The sequence below is a fragment of the Haemaphysalis longicornis genome, unplaced genomic scaffold (assembly GCF_048455015.1).
Source record: "Haemaphysalis longicornis isolate Haplotype H1 unplaced genomic scaffold, Haemaphysalis longicornis Haplotype H1 scaffold_6, whole genome shotgun sequence".
Classification (NCBI taxonomy): Eukaryota; Metazoa; Arthropoda; class Arachnida; order Ixodida; family Ixodidae; genus Haemaphysalis; species Haemaphysalis longicornis.
In genome coordinates this window covers 207,601,379-207,624,297 of record NW_027526407.1, presented here as the reverse complement: position 1 = coordinate 207,624,297, position 22,919 = coordinate 207,601,379, and positions in this window count along the sequence as shown.

Below are 22,919 nucleotides of genomic sequence, written 5' to 3'. Positions count from 1 at the left end.
GGCGTGGTCTCTCCAATCTCCGATTTGGGGTTTCCGGGTTCGCAGCAACAGGTTGTACAAGTTCCAGGAGAGTAGGGATACTCCCGTGAAGTTCGGGTGCAACCCATCCGCCGCCAACACCATCCGAGGGGAGAAGTGCTGCATGGAGTGATCGAGGTAGAAAACGCCGGGCATTTCGTTGCACAAATCTACGAGCCGGCAGTTGAATGTGTGCGCCTCCTGGTTGATGATCCCTACTCTTCTCAAGTTTGGCTGGCGTAGTCTCTTGTTAGGGCCCCGGGGCAGCACCAATGGCACAAAAATGGTTCCAATGTCCGGTCTTTGGGCCTTGATGTGGTGAAGGAGGGTACGGTACCTTTGAATTGCTGTATCCGCGCTCGTCCTCGCGATGTCGTTAGTGCCCACGGGGAGGACGAGGAGAGACGCCCCTCGTGGCACGAAATCCAGCAGTCCCCCGACGTCGTCAATTCGGTCACCCGGCTGCGACATGAACGCTGGGGAGTCCGGGCTTGACGGGTCGAAGTGCGTGTGAAGGTGCTTCGTCTGGGAATCACCAACGACGGCACAGGTGGGTGCATGCTGGGGGAATTTACAGATGATCCGTTTCGTAGAAGCGTTGACGGCAGCCATTGCAAGTGATACTTTGGAGAAGGGCTGTCTTTGGTTGCCGTAGCAAATAGTAAAAAATGGGTATAGCTTCAAACAAAACTGTTTCTTGGTCGAAGTTTCGATCGGATGCCGATCTTTCTCAAGACAACATTTGGTATTTCTGTGCACGTATTTATAAGCTCGTCGTCCAACGACGCCGAAAAAAGAGAGAGGGGGGATTTGGGGAGAAAAGCAGCAACAAACGCACATTCCCGGCGAGGTGAGGTGAAGGTTTGCAAAAGAGAGAGAGAGAGAGAGAGAAGAGAAAAAAAAACGAAAGAAAACACAGAACCAACACAAACCTAAACATGCAGAAAAGAGAGAGGAGTACACAACTCTTTCAAAACGCTGTCCTCCATCGTTCGTCATCTTGTAGAAAGAGTGACAGGTAGCGCCCACTTCAGAGGGGGCCGCTCTGCTCAAGAATCGAAAGCGCAAAGCAGTAACAGGGACGCTCTCACACAATCACTGGGTGGCACAGAATTCCAATGGTCACTGACATTACGGGAAGAGTTGACAGGAAGCGGTCGCAGCCGCACACATGTTTCAGTGACACCAACGCTACAAACAGATAGGACGGCTCGTTAAGAGTGTTGGTACGATCTCCGCACTGTGGCTCAAAGCATGCACGATTCCGCCTACCGGCAGGACAGGCGAGCGCCATTCATCATTCTTAGCTCTATTCGTCTGCCCTGTCCGGGCAGCCGACAGGGTCGTCCCCGGCCATGAACCAGGGAAAAGGAGCTTAACTAATCCTCTAACCGCATGCGGGAGTCGCGCGGGTCCTTTGTTGGAGTAAACGGCGGCGGGCGCCTCGATGTTGTTTGTGGCATATGCCGCCTGTGCGGAAACCCCAGGAAGGGAATAAATAAAATAAGTATAGCTTGATTACTTGTTTAAAGAACACAGAGACTTACAATTTAGATAGGGGATTATTCTGCAGCCAGATTATCAACAGCATGTATAGACGACATAATGCCCGGGCTAACATTCATTCCTGCTTTTACTGTATTGTATTTGTAAATAATGTAAGATTCACGTTGTTCGCGTTCTCTTGTAGTAGAAAATCCACTCTGTAAAAGTGTGACCCTGATGGAGTCGAACGGGTGGTTTTCGGAGTTAATATGTCGTGATAATGGTAGATCCGGGAGTGAACGAACGAACCCACGACCTCCAGAATACCGGTCTGGCGTTCTGGAGGTCGTGGGCTCGGATCCCACCCGGCGGGCCTTTTTTCACCACTTTCTTTTCGACTCAAAAAATTCTTCATCTCTTTCTATGACCCACTACAACCTCCTCTTTGCTTTCCGAGGTTTTCTGGACTGCCAATCCTTATTTTCTGTCTCATTTCACGGAGCCCCTCATTTCCCATTTTCTGATTCGCTATATATATATATATATATATATATATATATATATATATATATATATATATATATATATATATATATATATATATATATATATATATACATATTGAAAGGGGGTTTATTGGCTGGTAGATGCAGACGTTCGCAGAGGTCCAGAACCACAGAGAGCGAGAGAGCCCACGAACGGTCACACCCAAAGCCGCGCAGACCGAGCTTCTTCTTCGTTCACACCAGCGGCTGGTTGTCTGCTAGCAACACGGCGATGACGGATGGCACATAGCCATTACAAGGGATTGTCCGCAGTTCCTAAATATTGCATCGCGCGTTACCTCATTACAACTACCCCCCGGGGAATAAAGCGCCATCCTGGCGTGTCACGGGGCACACGACACTATGGGATCATAATACGGCTTCAAGCGCTGGACATGAACAGTCTCCTTCCCGCGGCGACGGAGGTCTGAGGAAGTAGTCATGGGCTCTATGACGTAGTTCATTGGTGACATCTGTTCGAGGACACGGTAGGGTCCGTGAAACCGAGAAAGAAGCTTGCTACACAATCCTGGTGTGGTGGAGGGAATCCACAGCCACACCAGAGATCCTGGAGAATACGTCGGGTGGGCAGCTGTGTCGTCGTGCCGAGATTTTTGATGCAACTGATCTTCAGTCGTAAAGGACCTTGGAAGTTGGCGGCATTCTTCCGCGTACTTGGCAGCTTCAGAAGCTGGGGAGCACTCGGAGCGATCCGTTCGGTAGGGGAGAACCGTATCGTGGGTACATGACGGCTCGCGACCATACAGGAGGAAGAAGGGAGAGAGACCTGTTGGGGTCTGGATGGCTGTATTGTACGCATAGGTCACGTAGGGCAGCACAAGGTCCCAGTCGTCGTGATCCGCTGAGATGTACATCGACAGCATGTCGCCGAGGGTGCGGTTGAAGCGCTCAGTGAGGCCGTTTGTCTGCGGATGGTACGCTGTACTTGTTCGATGGACAACACGGCACTCAGCGAGGAGGGCACGAATGACGTCTGACAGAAACACACGTCCCCTGTCGCTGAGGAGCTCACAAGGCGCCCCATGCCGCAGAATGAAGCGCCGTATGATAAAAGAGGCGACGTCTCGTGCTGTGGCGGCAGGCAGAGCCGCAGTTTCGGCATAGCGCGTCAGATGATCGACGGCGACGATAACCCATCGGTTGCCGGAGACTGTGTTGGGCTAAGGTCCATACAGGTCTATACCAACACGGTCAAATGGTTTCTGCGGGCAAGGAAGCGGCTGCAGTGTCCTTTTCGTCGGCTCTACCTGATTTTCATGAATTTGGTGAGCGCGTTCCAGTTTTGCCAGCGGACCCACCGAGCTGGAAGGCGAAGACTTGCGACGCTGGCAGGTAGTGCATGACCGAACGTACTTGCCCACAAAGGTGTACATGCCGCGCCAGTAATAGCGGAGACGGACACGGTGGTACGTTTTTAACAAGCCAGCGTGGGCACACGTTGGGTCGGCATGAAGCGATGCGCAAATGTCGGTGCGAAGGTGTCGAGGAATTACGAGCAGCCACTTCCGCCCTTCGTTGATGTAATTCCGCCGGTAGAGCAACCCGTCACGAAGCATGAAATGCATAGCTTGTCTGCGCAGGGCCCGAGGTTGTTCAGTACGGGAGACGTCCGAGAGCAAGGAGATGAGCGAAGCAATCCATGGGTCCTTGCGTTGTTCAGAGGGCATGTCAGTTGAAGAGAGAGGGGACACAACAGCGTCGTCAGGCAGGATGCAGGCATTCTCTGGTGACACTGGAGAACGGGACAGACCCAAAGCCGCGCAGACCGAGCTTCTTCTTCGTTCACACGAGCGGCTGGTTGTCTGCTAGCAACACGGCGATGACGGATGGCACATAGCCATTACAAGGGATTGTCCGCAGTTCCTAATTATTGCAGCGCGCGTTACCTCATTACAATATATATATATATATAAATATATATATATAAATGCAGCCTACGCAACCGAAACGCTTCGCACGTTGTATACCTCACACTGCACCCCTCATCAACAAGTGGTTGCTGCCATATCCATATATATATATATATATATATATGGTCTGGTCCCCACTCTCGGCGCGTGTTTTTCTTTCTTTCTTTCTTCTGTATATTAAAAAAAATGTTTATTTCATTACCCGTAGTAAAAAAGAAAAGAGCCCAACCACACCCCTATGCCTCCTTTGGCGTTGTAGACTGCTGCCCTATCTTTCTGTATATATATATATATATACATATATATATATATATATATATATATATATATATATATATATATATATATATATATATATATACAAGAGAAGAAAAACTTCGAACAAGGTAAAAGCACGATTGTGGCCTACGTTTCAGCAAGGAGAACTTGCTTTCCTCAGGGCCTGAGGAAAGCAAGTTCTCTTTCGGAGAGTATTTTACGGTTACAGAGCAATGCTACGACCCACGTGATTTCATAACTACGGATGAAAAAGCCGTCTTGACAGAAACGTCGCTTACATCAGATTTCTTACCGCAAGCAGAACAGGAGAATGCGACTTCCTCATTGGCTGCGCTTGATTTTCAAACTGAAGATGCCTTACTGTCGTGATCGAGAGTTTGCTCATTAAGTTCCCTACCACCAGCACAGGCTACGTATCACGATCTTATCGAGCGGGAGACAACGAATGTATTACCTGGAGCACATCAAGGCCAAGACAAGACACTTAAAGGAAAAGCGATGCACGACACTGAGGAGCGGGATGCTGCTGTTTTCGAGAAATATCCCAAGAGGACTGCTGCCGAACCTACCAGGCAACCCGGCGTAAGAAAGAAAGTTGGCGGAAAGCATGCTTTAAAGAAACAGGAAACATCTGATAACTGCATCAGAATTGTCAGTGTACAGAGGGCCAGAAGGCAGCAGAAGTCCCTGGGAAACTTTTTTCGGATCTCGAAATGTGCATTTGAAGAACTAACATCTGAGTACAAAAGCGTCGAAGACGGCTTGCGAATTTCTACCTGGCTGCGTCGACTGCGCCGATATTCCCAGCGAGGATTCAAAAGACGGCACCTGCAGCAGCTTCCCCTTCGGACTTCCTACCGGATCGGATCGGAACGAACTTATGTTAGTTTATGGAAGCGGACTGACCACGGTTCGTTGTGGGCGGGGAAGATGTAGAAACTTTATAGGTGTCATCATTGCTGCACCGATGTGATCACCATCATCGGTGCCCCTATTCGCGTGAGCAGCTCTCGCTCGAGCTGCTTCGTCTTCATCATCCGCCATCTTGTAAATAGAAGCACCATCGAATCACCGGGACGTCTCGGCCCTTGGTCTTCTTATTCCACAATGGGTGTTTGCTCAAAGTTTCGCACAGTTGTTTCCACTCGTTTCGCACAGTTGTTTCCACTCGTACCATTCAAAAACCGCGTCATTCTTGATCAAGCTTCTGAGCAGCGTTGTTTTCTCAGTGAGCGACGGCAGGAACTTGGCAAAATAGTTTACAACAGCTGGCATTCGTTGGACTACGAGGTTATCGGCGCGTGGCGGCATTTCTATCATACCCTTTATTAGGGAAGGGCTGGGCCTGAGGCCTTCAGCACCGATAACGTCGCCCAGGAATTCGATCTATTCGACGCCGATTATGCACTTTGCTGATTGAACGTCAAGCCCGCCCGTTCTGCCTCCTGTAGTGCAAGGCGCAGGCGCTCTTCGTGCTCTATCCTTGATGTACTCCAGATTAGTATGTCCTCAACATATACTTTTACACCAGGGACTGCTTCAAAAATTTCATTAGGCGTCTGCTGAAAGACCTCTGGCGCCGACGAGATGCCAAATGGCAACCTCAAAAACCGGTAACGTCCAAACGGTGTTGAGAACGTAGAAATCCTCGAGGTTTCTTCACATAACGGGATTTGATGGAACCCAGAGTTCGCATCCAATCGTGTAAAGACTACGGCGCCTGCGAGGTCTGCTTCGATATCTTCACGTCTAGGCATTTCGTAGTGTTCCCGCTTTGGATTTTAGTTAATCTTTCGGGGATCTACGCAAGCCCGGAGCTTTCCGTCCTTCTTCCCGTACAAGAACAAGTGGGCTCACCCAGTCTGTAGGTTTCTTGACTTTGACGGCTATTCCGGCTCGCTCCATGCGCTGTAGGTCTTCCTCGAGTGGTTCCTGCAGAGCCAGTGGCACCCGGCGAGTTGTTTGGACGACTTGTTTTGCTCCCTCGCGAAGCACCAGCCGGTAGCGTCGCTGAACGCAGCCTGTTCCAGAAAACAAGTGTGGAAAGTCTTTAACCACTCTCTGGGAGCTATTTTCAGATACACTGTGAACTCGACGGGAAAGAAGTCCTGCTTGTTCACATGCTTGCAGGCCATCGCTTGACGTCCGTTGGGCACAATTAAGAAGTCCATTATGGTTTTGCGACTGTAAATTTCCACTTCTGCCCTGATAACACCCAAGTGTTTAATCAGACCCCCACCGTACGAACGCAAGACCGCACTGCTCGGTTGCAATGGTGGCTTCGGGTGCGTTTTTTTATAAGGTCCGAAGGGCAGCAAGTTGGCTTCGGATCCCGTATCCACTTTCAGTTGCACTGACGCATTGTTCACTCGTGCTTCTACAGTCCAGTCGCGTTCACTGTTGATCTTGTTAACCGAAATCTCGATGACGTCAAAGTCGTCTTCCGATTCTTCGAGTTCGTCGACATTAGCGCTCGCCCTACAGCAAACTGCGAAGTGGTTCTTTTTTTTTTGGACTTTCTCCATGCCTTTCCAAAGGCAGTGCAATTACGCAGCTCGTGTGTTCACGCGCATTTCCGACAGTTGTAGTCTCTGTGCCTTTCAGAACGTGCCACGGGGCTTTGTTTGCGCACCGGGTCAACCTGCTTTACGTGTTGGGGCCAAGCTTCTTGGTGCGCTGCGGATATTTCGGCCGCCTTGCAAGTTTTCTCTGCGTTTTCCAAGGTAAGCTTGTTATCTGCTAGCAGCTTCTCTCTTAATTTAGCATCCCTAGTTCCGAAGACAATTTGCTCTCCGACCATTGAATCAATCAATGCACCAAACATTGAATCAGTCAATGCACCAAAGTTGCATTCAAATCCCTCAGGAAATGTTCGAAAGGCTCACCCGGCTCTTAGACCCTTTCCTGGAAGACGTAGTGCTCGTAGTCTTCATTTTGTTGGGTGTCGCTGTACTCCTCGAACTTCTTGACCACCGTAGCGTAGTCAAGGTTGCTTTCGCGTTCCGCAAAGGTGAAGGTGTTGTAGACCTCGATGGCTTCTTCGCCTGCGATACTCAGAAGAAGGGCATTGGCAGATTCCGGGCGAGGCTTCTGGTCGGTGGTTTCGGACGACGCCAGGAACAGGTTGAATTTCTGTATGAACGACTTCCAGTTCCTACGTATGTCTTCTGTAAAGCGTAGCGGGTCCTGTGGCTTAAAAAAAATTCCCCGCATTTCCCCGAGGGGAAGAATTTGAAAGTGCGAATGCAGGAGTTGAATTTGCGCGGTTCGGTAATGTTCGCGAAAGAGAGATCACACACACACACACACACAAACAACTAAGAAAGAAAGATGCATTTATTCACAGACACCTATTTGTGTTGTCGTTGTACTTGATTGCTAGAGCGGATCTCAGCTTTGAAATTTCGTGTCAGTACTCCTTTAAGCGGGTGCATTAGCCCTTCTCACGCCCGATTCCTGGCTAATCCCCCACGTGGGTATGTGCCATGCACAGACACCTATTTGTGTTGTCGTTGTACTTGATTGCTAGAGCGGATCTCAGCTTTGAAATTTCGTGTCAGTACTCCTTTAAGCGGGTGCATTAACCCTTCTCACGCCCGATTCCTGGCCAATCCCCCACGTGGGTATGTGCAATGTCAGCGGCCAGGCAGCGCGCGCCCATCTCCCCCCGTTGCCAAGGAAGACGAGGAGATTCCTGGCCAATCCTCCACGTGGGTATGTGCCATCTCCCCCCGTTGCCAAGGAAGACGAGGAGCGCGCGCACCCGCAGCTGTTGCTATGTGGACGGACGGCGGTCAACGGAATTCAGGGTCGCTTATAAAGTGCATTCGCACTTTAAAAATTCTTACACTGTGCTTTAGTACGTTTGGTGTCATTGTTTCCTGGCCAATCCCCCACGTGGGTATGTGTCATGCCAGCGGCCAGGCAGCGCGCCCCCATCTCCCCCCGTTGCCAAGGAAGACGGGGAGATTCCTGGCCAATCCCCCACGTGGGTATGTGCCATCTCCCCCCGTTGCCAAGGAAGATGAGGAGCGCGCGCACCCGCAGCTGTTGCTATGTGGACGGACGGCAGTAAACGGAATTCAGGGTCGCTTATAAAGTGCATTCGCACTTAAAACCCCGACATGCCCCCGCGGGAGGGGCACGAGTAAATGCAGAGCATTAGCGGCGTTACGCGCGTGGCGGTGGCGATGGGTGTTGTAATGGTGGTGGTAGGGTTGTTGTTGTTGGTATGATTGGGGAGAGAGAGAACGAGATGAATATTAGGTAACGTCAAGAGTTATTATTATTATTTATTTGCGGTAAGATCGATGGGTGAATTAGATCTTTATTGTTATTGTTGCATTGTTGTTGTTGTTCTTCTTCTTGTTATTCTTTCTTCTCTTTTCTTCTTTCTTCCTCTTTCTTCTTGCGACGGGACGGTTGGGAGTTGCGTCGGACGCGGTAGATGCCTCTCGGTGCCGCCTCGCCGCCTAGTCTTCCGCCGACGATGCCGTTGATCCCGAAGATCATGATGACGATGGCACGATGTCTTGAACTGGTGCCGCGACGCTGAAGTTGGATTGCGTCGCGGTATTAGTTGAAGGTCTTGCTTCCATCGCTTAGCAGCTGCGACAACCGCGACGAGAAGAGAGCGAAGCAGAACTGGAGTGCGGCGGACGCGCCGACACCCGGGTTTATATTCCCAACGAACGCAGTAGAGGGAGAGTAGGCGGAGAGAGAGCGCGCTATCACGCCACCGTCACGCCACGACGCGCCCGCACCTGCTGTTGCTACGGTGCTTGCAACGCCGGAGCGCGCGCTGCACCTGTTGTTGCAAGCGTGTTGAGGGCAAGGAGGAGTGGGGGAGAGGGCGCAGCTGCCGTGGTGCGGACGCCGAGTTACGGACGCATAACATCGTGAGTTAAAGAAATGCTCTGCATTTAAAAGTTCCATCGCTTTTCTTTTCCCGGCCCTCCGGAACGCACATCAAAATCGGTGACTCGCCACTTCTGACATCATGTATCGCGTGATGCGATAAAGCAAGACAAAAGCCTCGGGTTGCTGGAGAACGAACAGCTGCTTTTAAATGCAGAGCATTTCTCTAACTCACGTTGTCACCCGGCGTTGGCGTGCCTCGGCGTCTGCAACAGCCGTTCCAGGTGCGCTCTCTCCCCCACCCCTCCTCGCCTGCTCTCCGCTGCTCCTCGCGTGTTTTAAATGCAGAGCATTTCTTTGACTCACATGTAGGGTCCGCCGTGCGTCCGCAACAGCTCAGCGCGCAGGCGCGCCCTCTCCCCCACTCCTCCTCTCCCGCATCACGCTACCCTCCTCGCTCTCAACAATGGGTCCGCACCCCTCCCGCTACAGTATATAAAAAATAATACTTACCGGCGCCTGGTTTCGATCCGACGACCCTGCGGGCGGAACGCAAGGTACATGGTGCTCTACCCACTGCGCCACAAAGCCGACACAGAATGGAAGGCTACGAACGCGCCTTATATCCTTGACTCATTCAAACTACGTCAAGAAGCTGCTGATACAACGCATTCACTACCTGTGGGCGGCACGCAAGGTACATGGTGCTCTTCCCACTGCGCCACAAAACCGACACAGAATGAAAGGCTACGAACGCGCCTTATATCCTTGACTCCTTCAAACTACGTCAAGAAGCTGCTGATACAACGCATTCACTACCACCAACTCCCCAAACACTAAACGTTAACGCAATACACCCACCCCCTATGCGACGCATTTACTCGAGTCCCCCTCGCGGGGAGATGGGCCCTTTTTGTTCGAGTGTGCTTATATACATGCCGGTGGCAAGGGTGACTGCCTACGCGGAACACAGTCTGCGCATAGCGAGTGCTCGGTTCAGACACACTCGATACACTCGTGACCTCCAGATCAGCGCGACCTGATAAAGAAGGCAAGGGAAGGAGCTGCTGCATCAGGGGCCGCACACGCAGGTTCGACCTTTGAGCTCTGCCGTCTCTTTAGTAAACCAGTCCCATTTTCGTAAACCCTAACTACTTCTTTCTGAACAAAGATCTTATCTCTCTCTCTGGCTCCCTTTAAAAAAAGCAAAATTGTTCAGCCCGGTCTAGACATCACGCAGTGTACATTTTCATACACTTACACTGAATCCTCCTCGCTCAAACGGACCAACACTTTGCATTTTCAACCTTACACGCTCACATTTTGAACCACCGAAGCACAGAGAGCTTGTCTCTCTTAGGACACGGCAATTAAAATTTTATGAAACATCCCCCTCGCGAGGGGCACGGTCAAATGCCGAGCATTTTCGGGGGGCGCACGACGTTAAGTAGGTTGGGTTACGTTAATGTTGTTGCAGCTGTTGCTGTTGGTTGTTATTGTTGTTGTTGTTATAATTATTATTGTAATTAATGAGGAGTCGTAATTAAGTGGTCACGTGACATCATTTATTATCTGGTTCGAAAGAAATTGACAGCGAGAGCGAACGCCGAGAACCACCCCATCACGGCACGACCGCGCCACGACCACGTCACGACTACGTCACGATCACGACACAACTGTTGTTGCTCCCGCGCCAAACTACGACGCATGCGTGCCCCACCTGTTGCTGAATGCGATCCGAGCACGCAGAGAACACGCGATGAGCAGCAGAGAACAGGCGAGGAGGAGTGGGGGAGAGGGCGCACCTGGAACGGCTGTTGCGGACGAGGCCGCGCGCTCCCGTTGGACTTCGGCTGCGGCGGAGAGAAAGCAGACGACGCAGGCGACGCGCCTCCGTTGTTATAGCACCGAGGCGCATGCGCAGAGAGCAGTGGGGGTGAGATCAAGTGCGAAACGCGAGGAGCAGAGGAGAGCAGGCGAGGAGGAGTGGGGGAGAGGGCGCACCTGCAACGGCTGTTGCGGACAACGACGCACGCCAACGCCGGGTGACATCGTGAGTTAAAGAAATGCTCTGCATTTAAAACCCTGGTTCCTACCCTTTCTCTTTTCGACAACCTTCCGAGCTTGTGAATCATAGGTCGAAATGCTGCAGCTGCGTAGCGATACGCTTCGCGGAAGTCAAAGTATCGCTATCGCGCCTTACATCTTAGGATACAAACGCACACGTCACTGCAACTTTTTTGTCATAACCTCATTCTTTTCCAAAAATTTTCTTTCACTTTCCAAACTCAAATCTACGTGTTGCTTTTGTTACTACTGATGCTTTGGTATGTTTTGAGTCGCTTTAGGTATGGGGCGCAGCAAATCAGAACGTTGAATTACCGTACTCCATCGCCCGAACAGATATGTCACGTGGGTGCTCTGTGCACGAAGAGTTTGGAAATACGCTACCGGTTCGATATCCCTAATGTTAGAGCGGATGGGGTTGACGGGTTTCTCAAACAGTAAGGTGCCTTCGACGGGGGATGGAGTGACAGCTCTGCGTTTGTCCGCTATGATAAAGCTGGGGTCTTCTCGAATTTTATTCGGGGAATCGTCTAGTAAGTATGAGCAGTGGTAAATGACAAACAAACGTGTTTTGTATCTTGCATTCCGTGGAAGGTGTTCAGAAGTAAGATGGCAAGTTGGGCTCGTTGGTGTAGATTAAGATTCATGGTGAAAAACAGCGCAAGGAACACTTGGACAAAAGAAGTGTAGTCCACTCTTTTTTTGTCCCTGTGTTCCTTTCGCTGTTTTGAGGCATCGAAACAAGACTAGGGAACGTGGAGGCAAAGGTTCAGACGCTATCAGTCAAGCATGAAAGACTGGCGGCGAAGGTCGCCAACCTAACAGTACGAAACCGTTTCGCGGCCATGTGGAAAAAGCGAATGGCTAAAATCGAGGAATCGATCGCGTACAGGCGCGGTCGCATCGAAACATCTGAAGATGATGAAAAAGACAAGTAACAAGAAACATAATCACGGGGGGGGGGGAAACCACGATCATTTATCAGTAGAACTCTAGAGGCATACGCAACAAGGACTGCGAATTGTTACTTCATATAGAGAGCCTGGACCAGAAGTCGGACGTGGTGGCGCTGCAAGGGACTCACGGCAAACCGCGCCTGCCGGGATACGTGACGTACACGGACCCGACGGAGCGCGGCACGGCGATTCTGGTGCGGAACAACGTCGCCGTAACGCAGCACGTCACCGCGCACCACGGCTGTGAGCACACGCTGGTCGAGTTTCACTCAAGAACGATCGGTAATGCAGGGAACCTGTTTGTAATGAGCGCCTACTGCAGGCCGTCACAGAGGCATTACGATTTTGACAAGACCGTGAGGCAGGCGGAGAGGTTGGCGAGCAGCCGGCCGCTCCTGATCCTCGGCGACTTCAACGCCCCTCACCGAACGTGGGGCTACAGTCATCAATCGTAGAGAGGAAAAAGCCTAGCCATGGCAATGGAGGACCACGACATGACCCTCCTGAACGAACCGGGCGTCGTCACCCGCAAGGGGAACAGCGCTAGCCGAGACACCACGCCGGACCTATCGTGGCTCGCAGGGACGGCGGCGGTAACCTGGCAGTGCGAAGACGTGGACTTGGACTCCGACCACAACATCATCAGCCTAACGATCAACGGACCAAGGTGTCGGGCAACCCTGGATAAGGCCAGAGTGACCGACTGGGACCGAATGCGCAAGCAGACGGACCTAGAGAACGAAGAGTCGTCCGAGGAATTGGAAGACTGCAGCAACGAAACGTACGCAGAATGGGCGCGGGCGCAGAAGAGCGCGCTTGACAAGTTCACCCAAGAGATCGTGACGACAGCGCAAACCCCTTTCGTGGACGCCCGACTCGCGCACATGTGGGCAGCACGCCACTCCCTAACGCGGAGGTGGAAGTGCCAACGTTACAACAAGAAGCTTGTGAAACGAATCGCGGTCCTGACAAGGAGATCGCAGAGTGCGCAAGCAAGCTCTGACGCGAAAACTGGCTCAGCATGTGCGACGGACTGCAGGGCAAGCTGACGGCGTGCAGGACCTGGTGCCTGCTGCGGCACCTGATCGACCCGCTGAGCAGCAAGACTGCGAGCAACCGTAACTTGGCCAAGGTCCTCAACGCTTACGACGGGGACGGACAGCGACTGCTGAAAGACCTGGAGAAGACTTACCTCAAGACGGAAAAAGGCCAATACCGGATACCCGAATATACGGCGGTCCCGAGAACCCAATTCTGGACGAGCCATTCACAATCTCGGAGCTCCTCTCAGCCATTGACGATAGCAATAAGAAGAGCGCGCCGGGAACGGACGGTATTACGTACAGGCTGCTCGGGAACATGAGCAACACGGCGGCGCACGGGCTCTTGGGTCACATAAACAAGGCCAATGGAAAGAGGCCGAGGTACATTTCATACCGAAGCCCGGAAAGCCACTGGCGATAGTGAACATGCGCCCGACCTCGCGCACGTCCTGCGTGGGCAAGGTCGTGGAGCGCATGGTTCTCAGGGGACTTCAAGCGTTCTTGGACGACACGGACCAGATGCCGGCGACCATGTACGGATTCCGGCAACACCTGAGCACCCAGGACGTCCTCGTCCAGTTGAATGAACTAGTAGTCAAGCGAGCCACGAAGAACGCACCGCGGGGGATACTGGCACTGGACCTCAAGGGGCCTTTCACAACGTGTCTCACGCGAGCGTCCTGGAGAACCTAAGGAAGACGGGATGCGGCCGCAAGACCTTCGGCTACATCAAGGACTTCCTCACAAAGAGGATGGCTACGATACGGATAGGCGAGGAACGGTCGGAACCCGTGGAGCTCGGAGAGAGGGGCACCCCTCAGGGGTCGGTACTGTCGCCTCTGCTCTTCAACCTGGCCCTCCTCCCCCTATCCGAACTACTCAAGCAGATTGAAGGCGTGGACCACGCGTTTTACGGCGACGACATTAGGGTGTGGACGAGTCGCGCGGGTTCAGACGCCTGGGCGGATGAGGTGCTGCAGAGAGCGGCAACGACCATCCACGAGTACGCTAAGTCCTGCGGCCTGAGCGGCGCTCCACAGAAATCGGAGCTGCTCATGGTGCAACCGGGCAGACCGAAGAAGGAGGCGCCTCCGAACATGACCATCTCCATCGACGGCACGCACATCAAGCCGACCGAGCAGACCCGCATTCTGAGCCTGTTGCTGCGAAGCGATGGCAGGGCGACGGCGGCTTTGACAAAAATCAAGAACACGTCAGAACAGATTACGAGCATGATCAGGAGAGTTGCCAACCGCACCAGAGGACTCAAGGAAGAAGACGCCTTGCGCCTGGTGCAGGCTTTCGTCCTGTCGCGAGTCACCTACTCTGCCCCGTACCTCCGGCTGACGAAGGCGGACAGGGAAGCGCTCAACGCGACCATACGAAAAGCAACAAAGACCGCCATGGGCATGCCGATGTACTCTTCGACTCAACGTCTGATGGACATGGGCACGCTCAACACCGCGGAAGAGCTGATCGAGGCTCACCTTTCGAACCAACGAATACGGCTGAGCAAGACCGAGCACGGCCAGGCCATCCTGAGAAAGATCGAAGAAAAACCACAGTCGATCGAGACTAAAGCCCTCCCCCGTAACATGCAAGCGGGAAGGCACGACGAGAGGTGATCGGCGCGGGCCAAAGTTCTGGCCCGGCCGCTGGAAGAGGACCCTCGGGTACTCTACGTCAACGCTTCGCTCCCGAAACACGGCACGAAGGCAACGGCGGTCGTCACCACCATCGACAAGTTGGTCACCAGTGCGTCGGTGCGCACAAAGTACCCGGCCGAAGCGGAAGAGGTGGCCGTGGCCCTCGCCCTGGCTACGCCGGAGGCGAAGACCGTGGTAACCGACTCCAAGACAGCATACGCGCGCTACCGGAGGGGGAGATTCTCCCCCGCGGCACTAGCCATTCTGAACAAACGAAGACCACCGGGACCAGCTATCAAGCTCGTGTGGGTCCCGGCTCACTCGCAGGTGGAAGGCAACCTCCTTGCCGACCACCACGCCCGAGAAATGTCAATCCGGGCCGATGACGAGCTACCGCACCCCGCCATGAGCTACAAAGACGTCCAAATGTACCCAAACGAGCGATGTAGGCTTCCCAGTCCGCATCCGCAGCTGGACAGACGACAGCAGACGATCGTTCGTCGCATGCAAGCGGGGTCGCTACCGCATCCTGTGCTGTACCAGGATGTACCCGGCCGAGCACGACCGCTCGTGCCCGTTCTGCAAGGAGAAGAGAGGCACTCTGGCACACATCATTAAGGAGTGCACGAAACTCAAGACCCCCCACCTTCCCTTCGACCCACCACCTCGAGCGATGGGAAACCTTGCTGTCCAGCCCCGACCTCGCCTCTCAGTACGGACTGGTGGCCAGCAGTGATGCCAATTTAGCGGATTTTCCGCTAAATCTGGCGGATTTCATTTTATTCTGACGGGGAAAAAATTAGTCTAGCGGCTGGTGGATTTTTTGAGGGGCCATTTTCATACATAGCGGATTTCTTGCGGATACGTCACGCAGTGCACCGATTCAAAATCGCCCTACAATAAACCATTTCCGTGTCCTCTAAAAATGCAGAAATTGCTTAACTTCAGAGGTTAGGAGGGTTCCTGTTCACTTGCTCCGCCTATCTCAGACAAACAAATCCGTGAGGTTTCAAAACGGCTCTGAGACAATTTAAAAAATTCAAAACCAGTGGAGCAAGATCACCCTCCTGGACTGGAGGCAAATATCGTCCACGCAGTCGTTCTGGTGTGAAGTTCACTCCTATAAGGACGCCTGCGGCGAAAACCCGTTCGCCGAGCTGGCCGGATTTGCCATGTCGATGCTCGTGCTGCCGTATTAAAATGCCGAAGTAGAGATGAGGTTTAGTCAGCTTAACATAGTAAAATACAAGCTGAGGAACAAGCTGAAGCCTGAAACAACAAACGCCATCCTCGTCGAAAGAGTGGGACTGAAGTTTCAGCAGAAAAGTTGTTTTGATTACGAATTTCCCGCAGCAGTTGCTACTGCAATCGGGACATCTGAACGTATGTGCAACCAAGTCACCTTTTTGATCCCTCAACAAGTACCAGCGGTCCTGTGGAGATGCTGTCAGACGACGACAGCGGCGACGCAGACCTTGATGTGTTTTTCGTTGACCTGTGAGTTCTTTTGTTTCATCAGTGTGAACATTTATATCTTTTAGCCTCATCTGTGATGAGGTTGACCAATGACGACCACCGCAGCACTGAAATCACAAGTGTTCTGTTAGACTCCTTGGAAGACTCTTTTATATGTTATTTCAGCTCTCGTAGTTTTGGGGAGCTTTTAAGAATGATAAAGGTATTTATCAAACGAAATTGCACTGTTATTTTAAATAAAATATGCCCTAGCGGGAAATTTAGCGCATATGTTTTAGAATCTAGCGGAATCTGGCGGATTTCTCATTGCTTTTGATTTCTCTCTCACTAGGGAACCACCCCATCTGGTACCTGCGCGAACACACCTTATTTAAAGGGCTCAGTAAAAGTTGATTCTCTCTCTCTCTCTCCATCCGCCGGCCAAGGAAGACGCCGGCAGTGCTGCCGCTAAGCGTGCTCGTCTCGTGCCGGCCCAGAAACACACCGGCAGCACTGTTGCTCCAGCATCTCATGGTCGGGGCTATGTCCCTCCCTTGTTGTGGCGCCGTCCACACCCCCAATGCGCATGCTCGGCTCATCTCGGGCCGGCCCAGGAAGACACCGGTAACACTGTCGCTCCAGGAACTATTAAAGGGTAAGACACCACCGGGCGTTCAGCAAGCCAAGCATGCGCAGTGGGGGCGTGGACGGCAAAACAAGGACAAGGGAGGGACATAGCCCCGTCACATCTAATAAAAGTACACCATCTGCCCGTAGGAAAACCCTGAGTAATCGGCGAAACAGTCATGGGTACAACGCAATTTCCCATTTCGTAGTTCCGGTAAGTGAAAAGTGTGGTAGTTACCATGGAAACCAAACTAAATATAACGGTAGCTACGTACCTCAACCTAACGGAAACGACGGACTGAAAACTAATGGGGACTTGAATCGACCCCATGGCTGCTATTGTAAATAAATGAGATGGGCGCAGGCAGAGGGCCATAGCTGGGGTGAAGAAGACGAAGCTGCGCCCACTGCCTCTCTCAGAGTATGTTCCATCGCCTTACGAGAACGGGTGTCTGGGTCGGCCTTGCCTCTTGGATCCTCCACATGCTGGTGCCATGAAACCCGGGATTCGAGGCACGAGTGGACCTGACTTTGGAAGCGCAGCGGCTGCGAGGCTCGCGAGGCCTGCAACCTTCGCGCCACTTGTTCCGGGAGGCCTTGCCCTCGACCGCAGCCCATCATGGCTCCTGCCCAAGCCGACCCTCGTTTTTCTACGCCACCCCTTCCATTGGAACGCCTGAAGCTACGCCGCAGGCTCCTGCGAGAGAAAATCACAGGGCTCATTATGGCAATCGACGCCCTTCTCCAGGACCCGGCTCCGCACGTGACCGATCTGACCACCAACATTTACCACTTCCACGACACGCCGAGCAAGATGCGGGCTCTCGACGCTGCAATTCAAGGAAACCTGACCGGCGACAAGCTGAAGGAACACATTGCCGTATCCCAGCATTTTGACGACAAAATGCGCTCGTGTCAAACACGCGGGCTGCTCCACCCGGTTGACAAAGCCGCTGTGAATTCAGCAGCCGGTGGCTACGTCCGAACCACCTGGAGGAGTGACAATCGACAGCCAATGGGTGTTCCCAACGTACCGCAACACACCCAAGTAAAGATGGTTATGGTTGGTCTCGCCGAAGTCCGTAGTCGATCAGGAACCCAATCGCCTGGGCTCCGGTTGATTTGGCAGGAGGCTGGTAGGGCGATGGTGTTGAAGTTCTTGAAGATGGCGGTCTAATTGACCAACTCGAGGCGTTGAAGGTTGGTTAAGTGAGACAAAAGTTTATATACAGTATACACAGTAGGATAACTGGGTACATCAGTAGTAAAAGGAAAAACTTCAAACTTCAGCTAGACGCTAGCTCCGAGTGCGCACAAATCACTCGAGCTCCTCGACTTCGTCTAATTCTCCTATTCTCGGAGCGTACACAAACCGCTCGAGAAACGACGGCCGAGACCCAGTCTCGCCGCAGGATCCGTCTTGTTGCCCGGTACGGTGCTGTACCCTAAACTTCGGACGCGATCCTAACCTCTAGCATAGGGGGCTCAGAAATCCCAACCTAGCTTCAACGGTCGAGACTCCTTGTCCCGCCGGGAAGTGCCCAGCTCGGCGCTCAGACAAGAACCATTTGTAACGGCCAAGTTCGGCCTTATAACCCCTCGAGCTCACGCTCTCTCGGGAACGCCCCTGTAGCATTCGTACACGCGGAAGGGAGTGCCCAAATTCACGTAGACAGCTGTCACTCAGTGCGCTACGGAATACTCAATGAGGCGCCACCATCTTTGGGTCAACGGCCGGCTCGCGGACGAGCAAGCATGCGCGACCCCGCGGGGTGAGGGCGAAAGGCGGCGACAGTGCACTATGCCGAAGGAGCGCATCAACAATGGAGGCTCGCGCGGCGCACGCTCCGACGTCGGCAATTCACCTCCCCGGCACTTCTCAGAACCCGGCGGCGCCGTCTGCGTTTTCAATGGGGGATTATCCGTGGTATTCGGTCGGCCAAACTACCCGTCTACCGTGCCCGCCGTGACTGCTCTGCAGCGTTGGCAGTGCTACGTCACCAGACAGAGTGGCGGGTTCTCACCCGCAGCCCGGGCGCTTGGCCCCTGACCTCATCAGTGGGTCTCACAACTCCTTCGACACCGACTGCGTTCTGAATAGGGGATCATCCCAGCGGAATTCTGTTAGCCGGACTATCCGGCGCCCATGCGTGCCGTGACGAATTGGCGACGGCTACCGCGTAGAGTCCACAGTGTTGAGCCACCAGACGTGAGTGACGGTTCTCACGCGCAGCCTGCGCGCCTGGCCACTAATGGGGACTTGAATCGACCCCATGGCTGCTATTGTAAATAAATGAGATGGGCGCAGGCAGAGGGCGATAGCTGGGGTGAAGACGACGAAGCTGCGCCCACTGCCTCGCTCAGAGTATGTTCCATCACCTTACGAGAACGGGTGTCTGGGTCGGCCTTGCCTGAGTCGGCCTTACACCATCTTCCCGTACGGGAAGATAGTTGTAATTTTTCACCATGAATCTTAAGGTGTTTAGCTTCGCAGATCATCCGGTTTCACAGAGTTGAAGGGCGCTTATTCTTTGGTGTTCCTAGATTGCATTGGTGTTCTCGGTAGCGAGCGGGGAGCAGGGGTGTTAGATGTGTTCCGGAAGTGGTTTCAATCGCTGACGTTAACGCACCAGTTACCGGCGGAAAACACTGAGGTTCCGATACTTGCGACGTCACGTTTCTGACAACCACATTTGTCGCAGTATGAGCCACTCAGTAATAGCCGCCTCCTACCATTTTTTCTGGTTTCGTACAGCTATAAAAAATGCCCATAGTGACCACGTCAAATGCACTAAAAGATTGTATCCATAGGGTGCAAGATAGCATCCAAGTACAAAGAGCATGCCTGAAAAGCTCTGGTATTTGAATTAACGTGGTATCGCCTGTGGCTGGGCGAAATTCTGAAGCAACTCAAGCAAAATCATCGCCAGCCCGTGGGCATGGCTTTATTAAAAAAACATAAAACGGTAGCGGTGATCCCCTAGATACATCATGTAGCCTATACGCGGACGTACAAGTAGTTTTTCAGCCCCTCGGAAACTAGTGGTCATTTGCTATCAGATGTGCCTCCCGAAAAAGGAACCACACAAGTGCTCTATTGAGCACAAAACGATGTTTATAGCGCGCACATCGTCGGCAGTCTACGAGATTCCGTTGTTATGCGGCCAAAAGTACGTGGGCCATACGGGCACATGTCTAAACACAAGCCTCAGAGAACATAACAGCAACGTCCAGAAAAGGGTGAAAGGTCACTTATATACTGCGAGGATTTCAGGGCACCGCCGGAAGGTACATTCCGAAATTTGGAGAATGCCACGTCAATCAGCGTCATTGCGACTGGATGACAAGGGCTGCGGAAATCGCAAGGCTAGACAAGGAATTCGTTAGGGTTCTTTGGGGAAAGCTCTACATCTCTGTTCACCAAGGAATTTGATTAGTTATATGAAGGAAGCGACGTAACATAGCTGTAGTCGTCTCAAAGGACACAACACGGACATAGTGCTTGGGGATAATCATTTCGCGTTTTTTGAATGCCGCTTGAATGCTATCTTGAATTTTATGGCGGCATGATCTTTTCGCGCATTAAACATCTTTACTATAGGCTACAAAAGTAAGACAAGTATATTCGTCATCTGTGGACTACTACAAGTAACCGACTCTGCCGATGTCGCGGTGTAGAATAAGAATTAGAATGCGCCAACACCTGCCATCTTTTCCTCTAATTTTGCAACACGACTGAGCAGCAGGTGCGGCATTGCAGGGAAGGGACACAACAAGGACTGCCTGCGGCCGATCCTCGGCGGCGCCTGCGACGAACGGCTCTACAGAGACCCGTGGTTTTTCAACCCGCTCAGCTTGGCCTGCGAGGAAATTTCCAATATGTGCCTGTCCGGCCGAAACAGGTACCCGAGTTACCCCGCCTGCAACAACGCCTGCCTTCGTCGAGATGAATCGCGCGCATGACGAAAAGTTCTTGAGTCGGCGCCCGAGAAAGCTCATTTAACTTGCATCAAAAGTTAAAAGCGTTGGTAGCATGCTGCACGGGTACATATTCGTTCTGGGGAACTGCAGAAAATTAACTACGAAAATAAAGTGCGCATGTTATTTGATGCAGTTGATGATGGCGATAATCACTAGTTTTAAAGCAATTCTGCACATGTACGACTTCTTTCTCGTATCTCGGCAGCCTCCGCCGACGCGCAGCCCTTTGCAATTTATGCACTGCAACCTTGGCGAAGGAGTCGCGGGTTTTATCTTACCCTAGATAAGCCTGGCGACACGCGTCGCTGCCGCAGTGACAGGGAAGCAACTTGTGGAATGTGCAGACAGAGCCTGGGGAAGTGGGACCAAACAACGGCGGCTTCCGGTGCTGCTATGGGGCGGGTGGCCACAAAGTTACTGGGGGAAAAACATGCAGGTCTATCTGTTCATAGTCTATCACGTTATCGGTCCTTAGGAGTGGGATCGTCTTTGTCAAGGAAGTAGAGTCCTTGAAGGTCTCTCGTTAAGTCTCGAATCTCTCGGTCCACTCTTCATCGATGAACGTTTTTAGAATTTTACCACCATATGCCAAGATAGTCATCATCATCATTATCATCATCATCAGTCTACCTACACTCACTGCCGGGCAGTGGGCGCAGGGAGATCACCCATGTATCTCTAATTATGCCTGTCCTGTGCTAACTGCGACCAATTTATTCCCGCAAACGTCTTGATCTCGTCTGCCCATCTAACCTTCTGCCACCCCCGGCCATGATTGTCTTCTTTAGGGATCCATTCTTTTACCCTTAATGACCAACGGTTATATTCCCTTCGCATTATTTGCCCCGCGCAGGTCCATTTCTTCTTCTAAACTTCTACTTAACACGCATTTGTGCCTTGACCTACTCCGCTCTCTTCTTGTCCATTAATGTTACACCTATCATCTTCCTTTCCATTGCACGTTGAGTCATCCTCAATGTATGTTGAACCCTTTTAGTGATCCTCCAAATTCCGGCCCTGTAGGTGCGTACCGGTGATATGCAGCTTTCTTCCTAGTAGTAGTGACATTTTATTAAACATTGGTTTTAGGGTAAGGGGGTGGTAGATCCGTATGGACCCCCGCGGCGTCTAGAACACGGTGGAAGAATAGACTAGGTGCCTGAATGGCGCCGCTTCTACAGCAGGCGATATTGTCGGCAGCCGGATCGTATTTCCTAGGGGTGCCATGAGATGGCGCTCGGCTTTGAGAGGGTCTAGAGTTCTTGTATATCGCATAGCGCAAGAGTTGCGCGTCTGATTGCCACATGCCGCTAGTTCCAGTTCGACAGAAAGCCCGCTTTCAGTGCTGCGCACAGTCAGTTCTACACAACTGGGCATCGGCGGTTGTGGAAGCGGCGGCATTGGCGGCCGATCATCTGATAAGCGGTCCAATATCGTACGCCAGTTTTTGCCCGGCCGCTCCTCGCCACTCCTGCTCACCGCTGCCACTAGCGCGGAGTCCCGGCGGCAGCTTTTTCACGCGAGAAGGGTGGCTTTCCCGCATGACCTGGAACTCAAGATGGCGGATGGACGCGCAACTCTGCTCCCCTAGGGGAGCTATACACAGGCTCCCCTAGGGGAGCTATATACAGGAACTCTAAGAGGGTCAGAGCGCGTCCCGCGCGCTCGGGTGGTGTGAGTTTCGCCCGCGGCGACTTGAGTCGGCGGCCACCGCGTAGCCAATTTTTTGATACCTGTTCTTGCTTCTAGCTCTTTGTCTTCTAGCTATTTTTTCTTAAGGAGCGGAAGAGGAAGAAACAAAATCACGGCTACAAAGAGTACGCTATGTGAGACCTGAGGGTTTTTTGTTGGGTTTGTTTCCTTTATGTTTCCGCTGTTTTGTCATTTCGGGCATTGTGTTCGCGCGAAACAGTTAATGGTATCGCTCCGAATGTGAGGCTGGCATGCCTGTTGGGAACCTTACTTTCTATCACATGGGGTAGTATTCAACTTTCCTTGCCTGCTCTTGCACTCTTTTGCGCGCCTGCAG